Source organism: Ciconia boyciana, chromosome 1 (assembly GCF_034638445.1).
Source record: "Ciconia boyciana chromosome 1, ASM3463844v1, whole genome shotgun sequence".
In the NCBI taxonomy this organism is placed as follows: Eukaryota; Metazoa; Chordata; class Aves; order Ciconiiformes; family Ciconiidae; genus Ciconia; species Ciconia boyciana.
In genome coordinates, this window is record NC_132934.1 from 159,675,461 (window position 1) to 159,687,880 (window position 12,420).

Here is a 12,420-nt window from a genome sequence, read left to right on the forward strand (position 1 = left end):
GCTATTTGCTTTGGAATGATGAAGTTATAATCTATTTTTACATTGCCTGGGATCCCAGGATTTAAATAACTTTAAAACAATGTCTTTATTTAAGAAGAGTCAATCGTTGATTATCACCAGTATGCAAATGCAATGACTAATTTCTGTGTTTTATTTAGGATTCATTTTAGAGTATATAATTCATCCTGTTTGTCTAATTTTAGTAGTAATTCCCATGAAAAAAAAAACCCACCCGGAATTACTTTGATAATCATCTTGGTACTAAAGAGAAGGGGGAGAGAAAATGAGGTCATGTGTATCTGTGGCAATCTCAGTCCAAACTGTGTAAGTCAGAACATCATCCCAGAAAAATGATTGGGAATAAGGCAGATTTTGCAATATGGGTGCAATTAGTGTTCTGTGAAAAACACTGCAGAGTCACCAGGAGAATACATTCTCTGCTAGCTGCAATGTGTCTGCTATCTCCATGGGGAAACAAGCATAGAACAATAATTCAGGAAAGGTGGCAAGAGCATGGGCAGCTGTGGCAAGATCCATATCCAAATGGAAAATACAGTTACCCTGTCAGAACATTGTGGTTATCTCACATTTATTTAACAGACAAAGATCCAACAGGAGCCTGCAGCTGTAAATTTTCATTTCAGCACAGGTAGGGGAGTCCCTTCAAATGATAAAGCATGCCTGCAGGCCGTATTCTTTCTGATGCATCTCTCTGACTCTGATAAGCCTTTTTTTTTTCATTTTTCCTGGCTTGAGCTCCAGACTGTTATCCTGGCCCCAGCTGAACTTGAAGGTAATAAAAAGGTTTAATGACTGAATGACTGCAATCCAAAAAGTTTTTTTGAATATTGAAAGCCTTTGCAGCTGAAATCACTTCAGTTGGTTCCCAGGTTGCTGAATATACACAATGAGACAGAGAGTTACAAGAAATAGTCTCAGAGTCCTGTTACAACAAATATTCTGTGATACCAAATACGCTCTGAACAAAAACTGCCATTTGCATCCTTTCTTTTTTCTCGTGAGAAAGGGAGAAGAAACTGATTTCAACCAAGCTCCATTCTGTTTCCTCTGGGAGTCAGAAGCATACCAGTAGTACCAGTACTGCTAGATGAATAGCACTACTAATAGTACCTATCTTTTATATGATTTTTTTCTTCAGTAGATCTCAAAGGATAACCCTGTCTCAGACAACCTTCAGATTCCTAAGTTAGTGGCATACTGCTATGCCTGGTGAACACGAGCTGAGTTCACACTAGAAGCTAAAAACATCCACACGCAAGTCCTCTAGTTTGAGATGGTTTGGCAGGGGAGCGTGGGATAGGTGTATCACCAGAAGAATTATGCCTCAGATTGAAATCACCCTTCTTATCTTGACATGCAAAATTATTTGTGGCATTGAAGGCTGTTATTTTAGCTGCCTACCTGGTCACCAGGGAAAAGTAGTTGCAATGGCTTAGACAAGCTTAAGTGGGTAGATGATTTGAATGAGGCTCAGAGTGCTTAATAAAGGAGGCCAGTATGTTTTTAATGGTGGGAGCAGGTTGGCAGAGGGAGGTTAAATATGTTGTCCGAGGGTGCCTGCAAAGCTGGTTGAAAAAACAGGGCTCAAACTCCGGTCTCCTGAGTCACAGTCCTATACTTTATCAATATGTCATTCTGAGTGTTGCATTTTAAAGCTCAAAGATTGCTAATAAACTTAGGAGACTTGTCATTGATATATCGTTTTCATCTAGAAATAGGTAACCAGGATATAACACCTCTTGGTACAGCAGCCAGAAGTTAAGTTGAATATCAGTTGAAAGCTGATTACTAAACTTTAAAGTACTGGGTAAGACAGAGCAGCTTTGCCACAAAATGTTAAATAAGCTTCCTCAAATTAGGAATGTTATAGCCAGCAAGTTTATCAATATTTTATAAATCTCCATTTTGTGATGCACCTTTGTATGTAGGTAAGTAATGCAGTAGATATTTTCTGTGTAATTATACTATTTTATTGTATACATTCATTGATATTTTACTTGCAGATATTATTATGCAGCCTGTCCTGTTGGTTCCTGAAATCTATCATTACAAAAATCACAAGAGCATAGCCGTTTGGCAGCTACTGTATAATTAGTACCACTTAATTTGCGGTATATAAGCTATGCATATTTGAATTTGATAATTTCTGTTATTTTTCTTCTCTTTAAAGAAAAAGGGAGGGGTTTTTAAAATTTTATTACTAGATGAAGACCAAACTGTCCTAAACAGATAGAAGTTTATAGAGTTTTTTATACTGTGAGGGCTATGCCAAGTAGGTAGTTTCATATTTGGAAAATCCCTTCTTTTTGGCCATTCCCTGCTCCCACTTTATAAATGGCTTTGGCTTTAAAGGGATGAAAATTGGAAATATGATAGTGTAAGTTTTGGTACTTGACAATATACTTATTTCCCAAGTTTTCTATTTTTATTTTTGAGGTATTCTGTTTATCTGTTTTATGTATGCTTCTATGCAAGTATGTATGTATTGTTTAAGGAAAAACATAGTTATAGACTACTGATAAATATGGCTTGAAGACATCCTGTTAAGGTAATCTAGGCCATCCCCTTCCGATGTGAAGCAGACTTCACAGTCTTTCCAGGCAGTCTATTGCACTGCTTCATTGTCTGTACTCTTAGAAAGATTTTCCTAAAGTATAACCTGAATCTTTCTTTTTGCAATTTAAGATCATAATTTCTCACCTTATTCACTATTGACATAGATAAAACTTTTAAAAAGGTTTTCTGCATCTTTCAGGACTATCATTATGCCTCTTCTACCCTCTACAGCCCTGCTGGGCCATATAGCTCCATGTGTTTCAGTCTTTTGCTATAGGACTTATATTTTATACCTTGAATTATTCTTATTGTCCTTCTCTAGAAGGACATTGTCTATTGTCCCTCTTTCTCCATCTGATTCACATCTTTGTTGAAGTGCAGTACCAGCAGAATACCCCAGTAGAGCCATGACTTCATGTGTTTTTAAGCTTTACTACAGTATCTACATCCCAGTGAGATGTTTTCCATTTTCAGAACAGCATGTTGTGGGTGATTCATGTGTTTTTCTGATTTGCTGCATCCCTTGTGTCCTTTTGAAAAAGCTGCCATCACTGTTTCCCATCCTTTATTTGTTTACTTGATTATTTCTTTTTAAATGTAGACCCTTGCTTTTGTCTCTGTTGAGTAGCATACTTTCTTTTTTTTTCAGACTATTTCTTCAATTTGCAAAGATCTTCTGGAATTTTAATTCTTTCCTCCTGAATACTTTCAGTGCCTCTTAGCTTATTTTTATCTGAAATTTGATGAGTATGATTTATTTTCTATCAACCTGGTCAAGAGTGAAAAAATAAATGGAACTAGACCAAGATCAGACTCTGTTGAAACCTCGTTTGACAGTGTTCTTTTCTGACAGTGTTTCCTTAATAGCTACTCATAAGGACACTTAACAAATGGTTTTGCACCCATCACAGAATAGTTTCACCTAGCCATATTTCTGTATGTTTTCATGGTGAGACAATGTTAAAAGCCTTTTAAAATCAAGATGTATACCATCAAGTGCTTCTCCTCTCTTTACAAAATCTGCTTCCATTCTGCATTTGTACAGCAATAATACAATAAGGTTTGTGCCATAGGTTCTCCAGTGCCTGCACCCTTTCAATATGTATTAATAATATAATACTTACACCTGATGTTTGTGAAGGCAATTTTTCAAACATGGACCACATCAGCATGTATCTACAGCTAATGCCTCTGTTCTTCAACATACATATTTCTAGATTGGATGTAGAATGAAATTAAGTCCAATTGGTTTTGCCAACTTTACCAGCGTAATCTCTAATGAGAGTGAAATTACTAAAAGCTGGGGCAGTTCTGTCTGGCTATATGTCTAGGAAAGTTATGAGCAACAGTCACAGAGGTTTGTCTTAGAGCTGTTTGTAAAACCAGAGAATTAATGAAGCACTGAGTGGAGAACCAATTAGCTAAGGCCTCAGTACCCCAAATCCCTTTCTCTGTGAAGTTCTGAAATGGGAGGGAGGAATAGTAGAGACAGAATAATCTGCCTCCCTAGGTGAGGTGACTTTAGGTATTTCAGGTTCCAGCTGATGGGAGGCTACAAGAAGTTACTATTTTCTTCTAGTAAGTTGCTCATTAACTCAGTAGAAACCAGAGTACTCTTTCCAACAGTTTGACACAGAACTTGACTTCTTTAGGTGTTGTTCTTATGCAGTGGGAACCTTCATATTAAATGAAGTCTTTTATCCATCAGGATGCTTGAAAGATTTTTTGAATACTACCTGTGGGGCTGAGTGGGAGTAAGGGAAAGGATATGAATGAAAGGCTTGGCTGGCTGTGTGGATGTGGGTGGCAAATCTCCTTACTATTGACTATACCTGTACGTACTGTCAAGCTCTTCTCTTTCTCAGACTTCTTAGCTGATTTTGATTCAGGCTCCTATAAAAAGCATGATGTTTCCTTCATATTAGAACAGCCTTTAGCCTTGCCTCCCACTGAGAGCATCAGGTACATTCGCGGTTGGCCTGTTTCTTCTTTCTGATTTTGTTCTCTTCTTCTCTATGTTTTTCCTAGCTGTGTTTAATTCCATAGGGTGTAGCTGATAGGATGACAGTATCATGAAGTGTGCAAAAAATGTTGAGCTAAACACTGAGGAAAAATGACCTTTGTTTTGTGAATAAACCCTAGTAATTGTACAATTCATTAAGCATGTGATTGTATTTGCATAAGTGTTTTCATCTGATATATCTAAAAAGCATAAATATAATTGTTGAATTAAATAAGAGCATGCAAGAGTTGGCAATTGGAGAACTATGACAAGTACTTCTGCCTTCCATGGCACTGTTTATCTGAGTGTGCATCTACCTTTAGTCAATATTTAACATGGCAGTAATTGCTATCAGGGCCACATTAAGGATGTTGGTAGAGCTGTCTGTGTGGGTGCTGCTGGAAAGGGTGCCACATAGACACAAATGTGCCAGAACCCCTGCTGTTGCTGAATCCTGGGCAGTTTTTCTTCTTACCTATACTTTCCACACAGTACAGATCTTTTTGCATTCAGATTTTTATAACATCTGGCTAGTAATCATTCCACATGCCTCATGGGTGCAATCATCTGTAATCATCTACAGATGTACACTTGCAGCTACATTACTGATTTTACTCTTCACATAATCCTAGAGAATGTTTTTTCATGATTTACAGTGCTATGTATTGCTTCAAATATTCTCAAAAGGAAAAGGAAGTCCAGAATGAAAGATACCTAAAAGTTAAAAAATATTCTACAAAGTAAGGGAAATAAGTTTTATGCCATGAAAGATCATTCTGAAAGGAGAAGGAGGAGACCTTATTCTATGCTGTCTCATCAACCCATCTGTCATTTACAAGGGCCAGTACCCTTGTAAATGATACTAATTACATCTCGTACCTGCAGAGAGTATTTGACAAAGACTGCCATATTAATGTCTGGTTTACGTATAGGAGATAAACACACACATGTTCTATCTTGAAGACAAATAATGAAATTTCAATGGTAAGGAGTGCTTCAAAGAACATATACAAAAATTACATCTGTATTAAACCTTACTTGCCTTACAGTAGAAGTGAACACTGTTCAATGGCACAATGAGCCAGCAAAATCTTCTAATTTCATGGGCTGTAAAACAGCAACAGAGCTTTAAGTCTCAGATATTTCCCACTTTTATTATAAGGCCTTTTCCCTTATAATATGTGACCCAGAATTTAAATATTCTTGGCATGCCTACAGTTGAGAGCCTTTTTTTAAACTGGTAATTAGAAGAAAAGATTTTATATGTCACTGTGAAAAATGTCTGCCATGATTAGATTAAAAGTGAACCTAATTTAATGTTTGTTAAAGGAAACATCACGTTGGGCCCAAAATCAACTTCCTCAATTCAATTCTTATAGGTGTTGTTTTAATAAAAGACTTGTACAGGGATCAAAATAGCCCCTTTGTTTACCCATAAATTGAAGTTTTATCTACCAAACATGGGAGTTACACTGGTTCTCTTAGGAGTTCTTTTATGATGGGGAAAAGACTTTCAAGTGTGCGACCAGTTGGAATTGCAAAGGTGCTTCTCTTAGACTGGAAGAAGATTGGGGTGGTATTAGGTCCATTGTTCAGAAGGAAGGAATTAAGCTTAAGATAGTATGCTGTGAATCTGGATTTTGTGCCTCACTGCCATAATCCATTAAGTACATTTTCCATGAGAGATTTAATGTTGCCTAGAGGTTGGGTACCTGTCTCTAGGATTAGAATTCATAGTGGCTGAGTAGTGTGTTGAGAGGTGAGGTGTGATGGACACATGAAAGCCAAACAGCTGGAAAGGAAGGAAGGATGCTCACACCAGTCTGCAATAAAAGATGAAAAGTCAGCCTAAATCAGATCCCCAATTAGGTACTCCTAGAAACAGCACGCATTCAGAGCTACAAGTCCATTTGTTTATGTGGACACCTGTATAATGAATTTGGCTGCAGGAGACTGATACAGGTTCTTAAAGACAAAGTAGAAGTGACCCATGTTTTTATATAGTAGTACAGTGTCAAAGTGAGACACTTGCACTCGGGAAGGATGCCCTACTCACCCCCGTGCAGGGGCCGGGGTAGAGCATGCTCCCTTCCACCTCCCTCCCTCTGACTCTGCAGCAGCAGGAATTCCTGGCCCCGGAGGAGAGCGAGCAACACCAGGCTGGTGACTAGAGGGAGTACTATAAAGACCTGCTCTTTGTCATTCTGCCGTGAAGTTATTTCCAATTTTTCTTCATGGACTGCCTAACACGAAAATGGATGAAACCACCTTTAACATTTAGGAGGCTGAATGTTAACAAGACATACCAACATAAAAGAAAACCCTTGAAAATCCAACTTGCCATTCCTGCTGCCGCTGGATAAAGAAAAGAGCCTGTCACTGGTGGCAGAGGCTGACCTTTTCATTTGTCCCTCAGTCCATGTCGACCTGACACACTTGTCTCTTGGTGGCAGTATTGGCAGCCACTTGGTCTTTCCAGGTCCCTGGCATGGGCAAAAGAAGCAGGTGGATTATGACTGATTAGTTGTCCTAGGCAACTGCCTGCTTTGCCAGCTGAGACTTCCAGGTCCATGCGGAACAGTGAATTATGAGTTGATGAACAGAATAAAAATGATATTTGCAGGTTATTTGTCCAAAGTAGGAGATATAACTGATAGTGAAAAGGATTGCAAGGGTGTTTTCAGCCTCCTATATGCCTCCTTCCTCCCCCCACTGCCCTTTCACACAGTCATCTCCACCTGAATGAAGCCAGTGTCGTTTTGCACAGATAGAGGTGGCCAGACATGCAGATCAGCATCAAAACCACAGCCTGACTCCCTTGGCTCTGAGTCACTTGGTATCTGGGATAATAGAAAGCAATGAGGGGATGTAATTGTTAAGTCAGAGCCTCCATTTAACTGTACCCATTAAAGGCTGAGGGATTGAGCTCTTATGAAGGAAGCATTGGCTCAGTAATGATTTCATCAAAATTTGTGGTCAGACTCTTTAATTCTACAGATGATATGTACACTTGACGTACGTATTGAGTCTTAATACTCTGTTTATCCTAGCAAGTGCATCATAGTATTAAATACTTTGATAAACAGGTCCAATCTTATTCCACTTATGCAGCTCTTTGATTCAGGCACTTGCATGTTAAGTGCCTAATAAGGAGGCCTTCATCCTCGGCTGTGGCCTGTGGAGTTATCATGTGGTAACATGACAAGTGATAACGTGTGAAGGTGTCAGAATGTAATTAGGGAAGCCATTCAAACTGTCTAGTGATAAAACTCATATTTTCTAAATGTGAGCCAAAATGATTTAAAGCATGCCCCATTAGTCCACTGATCGAGAAATCAGTGCAAAAATGGGGATAGATTTTTGTTTTCCTCACCGGAATTCCTTCGTAGGCCTTGCAGACGGAGAGCAATAGGGCCCTGATCCCAGCTGAGGCACTGTCGTGGGCAAAAGAGTCTCCACTCAGGGAATTTCACTTACTTGTTTTACTGACAATTAACATAAACTTATAATCACTCATTCAGGTATTAAGAAGCAAGGAAGACAAACAGTTGAAGAGACACTTAGGGAAAACACCTTTCCTCCTTCACCTGTCTCAGCTTCAGTCCACACACCTCTCCTCCCCATGTCTTGGTCTGCACTCCTCTGCTTTTGCAGCGTGTGAGGCGGGGAGTGGTGCAGGAAGCTGGGGTCATTGCATAGTGGTTTATTTTTTTGCTGCTCCTTGTTTCTTACTCTGCTGCTGCTGCTCCTTCCTTCTTAATCATCTCCTCTGCTCCAGAATGGGCTTAGCCATGGGCTGCAGCCCCTTCACAGGTGTCCCTGCTCTGGTGTGCCCCCTGCTACCAGAAGCTTGCCAGTTAGGCCCACTGCAGGCACCTAAATAGACCTAGGCATGACAGCTTAGACCATCTTTACATAGGCACCTTCAGAAGGTTATACAGGTTTTTGGGGAGCACAAAGGAGTAAAGAAAACAGTTCATATGCCCTGTGCAGGTGAGAACAGTTTGCAATCCTCATTGTGTTGTTCCTCTTGGGAAATAATTCTAGTTACAAAGGTTGTGAATGCTGGGAGGAGTGAAGTATGGCTGTGTGAATAAGGTAAACAAGTTCAGTTTGTTCCTGAGATAGAATGAACAAGTTGAAAGGGAGTCAACTAATAAATCCCTGTTTAGGCTTAAGGCACAATACTGTTTTCAGTGGTTGCAGCTTCTTAAGGACCTGCTTACAAAGCCATGTTTATTTTCTCATCAGAAAGAGTTTAATAACAGAAGGCTTTGGGGGTTTTGTTTTTTCTTTGGGGTTTCTTTTTATTGGGCAGGAGAAGTACTAATGAAATTCAATGGTTGGAAGTTGAATGTAGACAAATGTATTTGGGAAAACGTGAACACTTTGTATCAGTAAATGTCAGTACCTATAAAAATAATCACCAGGAAGCCGAAGTGAAAACACTGGATATCTCTCCTTGGACCATGCTAGAGCCCATACAGAATTTACTAGATTTGGTGCAGGAAACACTTGGTGAAAATCGCAGCTTTTTTTGCTATACAAATTAATTTTAAATTCTTCTAGTTTAATGCTGGATTAAGTTATCCCAGAGGTTCCCTTGGGCCTTAGGGTTGATTCTGTATATTATTTATTCTTTAGTTTGACAGTTTTGTCTCAGTCTTGTATGTGGCTGAGAAGTGAATGACCTGCAGTCATAGCGTAGGAGAAGTAATCTTTGTCTTTTGCTTTGTGTTTTTCTAACTACGGTTCTGACACTTTGATACTTTAAACAAAAGATAACAGAAAAGAAGTAATGCCAACCTACCACGGTCAACGGCTTAGTATTTTCTTTCATTGTAAATATCTGTGCTGTATTTTAGCATTTGTATTCTTAAGTGTTGTTTGGCTTTACTCCTGGTTTTACATTTTCCTGTTCGCAAACATTTCTTAATGATTCTAAACCTGTTCTTCCTCCCCGTAGTGAAAAAATGCAGATCTGCAATATATTCAGTTTTCACAGAATACGAAAAAGCATTTTTGACACAACATGCCTGTCTCTCGATGCTCACCTTTAATTCCACTCACTGTTTAGCCACTCTTTCCTTTGAGGTTCCAAATGCCAGTTTGCGTAGAGGCTTAGCTTCAGAAAGCACAGTAATGACCATCTTTCTACAAGGGTTTTACCCACAAACACCCTTTTCCATTATGCTCTTCAGCAGAACATGTAATTTTTGCTATCATGTGAGTCTGAAAGTGTTGGAAGCTCTGTTCATCTTACATTATGCTTGCTTGTGTTCTTTGTTAGTATTATATCTTATACAGGATACAGTATAATATCTTTTACATAAGTTTTCCTCTCACTGAAATTTTCTTGATACATCAAGTAGAAACAATGTTTTAGGGACTCTTGTCATGATCCACAGCAAAAAAGATAGCTTTTCCTTGATGATTTTTTCCTCAGAAATTATAGATTTTTATTCTTCGCCAAGTCATGACTTTTTAAATGCCTCGTTCATGTGCTGCCTCTCATGCTTTTATGTCACCTAGGTGGCTGAGTTACCACTTTTTCCTTTCCTCAAGAAAGCTTCTCTTTTGAATGCCTTATCCTCCATGTGCAATTAATATCATTATTAACTTACTAATTGAACAATTAAAACAGTTTTGGGTATTCTGGTCCATCCTTCCCCCACTGCTGACATGCTCAGTAGTTTAGTTCATGTCTTAGCCTTAAAATAGAAAATACAATTGATATAATCTTGAACTGACAGAGCTGAGAGATTTGGCAATGTAGTGTGTAGAAAATTCATTTTGCTATTAAAGAATTAGTCAGGCTTGTCTAAGAAGCAAGATGATATAATTTAATTCTCAAATTGGTGCACCAAGAAAAGACTGTTGCTTATGAACAGAAACAGAAGTGAAGAAGACTAGGCAAACTTAGTTTATCAAAATGTGCTTATATGGCTCAAATATTTCCAGCCTTGGCAGTGTCCAAGGGACATTCATGTCTTGCATTGCACAGTAAAGCAGAGTCTGGTAAACCAACAACTTACAGACAAGAATAAGTTTTTCCCCTTGACCTATCTCCACATTCTGGAAAGTAGAGTTTATATTTTGACCCTATTTCTCTGTCTTTCAAATAAAAAATATTAGCAAGAACTTTAAAAATGAACTTTAAATTAGCCACATAATTTTCCAAGTAGGTCACCAGTTCTGTAGTTTCCACAGCTGTGGTGGTGTGATGGTGGTCCACTGTTTCTATGGCTTGGCAAGGATATCCCACCTTATGCTTGTCACTTCCCCCCCTTAAACGGATGCTTACGGTTTATTGCTACGTGTATTTTAGCTCAGCTCCAAAAGGAGGTGTCTCTGTTTTGTTGAGATACAATGCTGTCAGAACATTTGTGCTGCTGTATTAGGTGGGCTCGAAGACTGGGTTGTTGCCTCTGCAAAGTTATTTCTTGATTTGGAGACATTCCTGTCCTCACTATACCTGTTTTCTCCGTTTAGATTTAAGTTTATTCTTAAATCTAAACCTTATAATCACAATACCTATTTTTAAGCCATTTCCCAGGATGACTGGCTAGCAGCCGACTGGTTTTAGAAATGCTGATATCCTCAGTATGGAGTTTTCTCGTGAGTAGACACTGAGTGATTGGCCCGTATTTACTGACTTCCTTGGATCATAAGTATACTGTTTATCCTTTGTAAATCACTTGCTCCCATGGCCTGACAGGACAGGGTTTATAACCCTCTATTAACTATGTATGTAAGTGAATATCCCTGTACATTATACTTCGAAAATACAGTTTTTCTTACTTAAAAGTTACACCGTAAGGTTTATAAAAAGCAGACAAATACATGTGATTCATTATTTCTTCCTGAAGGAGATGAGATGTGGCAGTGACCAAACAATTTGAGGGGTGATAGTGGTTTTAGGGTGAGTGACAATTAGCTTGGTTTAGCAAAAATTCAGTGGCACAAGGCAAAATTATTGTTGCTATAGAAGGACTGAGGTCTGAGGTCTTGATGAGCCTTCCACTGAAGAGGTGTAGTTTGCCAGACATCTTCAGATTATTTCAGTTTTGTTCTTTAGTATGACAATTCCATCTAAACAAGCAGAATCCTTTAAAATTGAGTTTCTTTAACACAAGGCAGTGTTAGTGAGTTTGCGTGGATTGTGGATGTATGTTGAAAGGAGAAAACAGGTCATTTATTGGTTTGCAGGGAACACAATGCCAAAATGATCAGACTCTAGCAGGGAGCATGTTTCTTGAAAATTTTCAGTCTCTTCAAGCTCTCTGAATTCTTACTGTTGCTGAAGGGAGTCACATCTGTTGTATCATTGTTGTGTGGATGATGTAGAATAAGTTTTACTGGAGAGTATATTAGCAAAGAGCCTTTCATGAGAAGTTTTCGGCAGATTAGAAACAACTGTGTCTTAAATACATTCTGTAAGGCCCTTAATTTTCAGTGGCAAGCTGATGGGCTTTATTTAAAGGCGGTATCTCAACTGGTGGACCTGCATGTCTGAGGTCCTGGTTTTGTATACCCTGGCTGTGTCATGACCTTATACCAGAGAGATACTTCATTGCTGCTACTTTATTCCTGATTGATTTCTGTGGGAGAAGGAACCCCGATACGTAGACCAGAAGGCAGCTCCAGTCTCCCTTCCCCAGGGCTGAGACACCAGTGTCCTGGCACTCCACAGCGCACACTGACTGCTTAAACTGGTTGTACTACATGGGTCCAGGGGCATGACTGGGATGTAAATATTGGCTCTCACTGAGGGTCGCAGTGAGCTCTTTGTATTTCTGTGTTGGAAGAGTAACATAGAGATACCTAAACCCACAGATTTT

At 39.0% G+C, this 12,420-nt stretch overlaps 1 protein-coding gene across 6 annotated transcripts in view; it reads left to right on the forward strand.

Moving 5' to 3' along the window:
- Positions 1 to 12,420, forward strand: part of NALCN (sodium leak channel, non-selective) — a 256,166-nt gene that overhangs the window by 64,838 nt on the left and 178,908 nt on the right. The window lies entirely within an intron of this gene.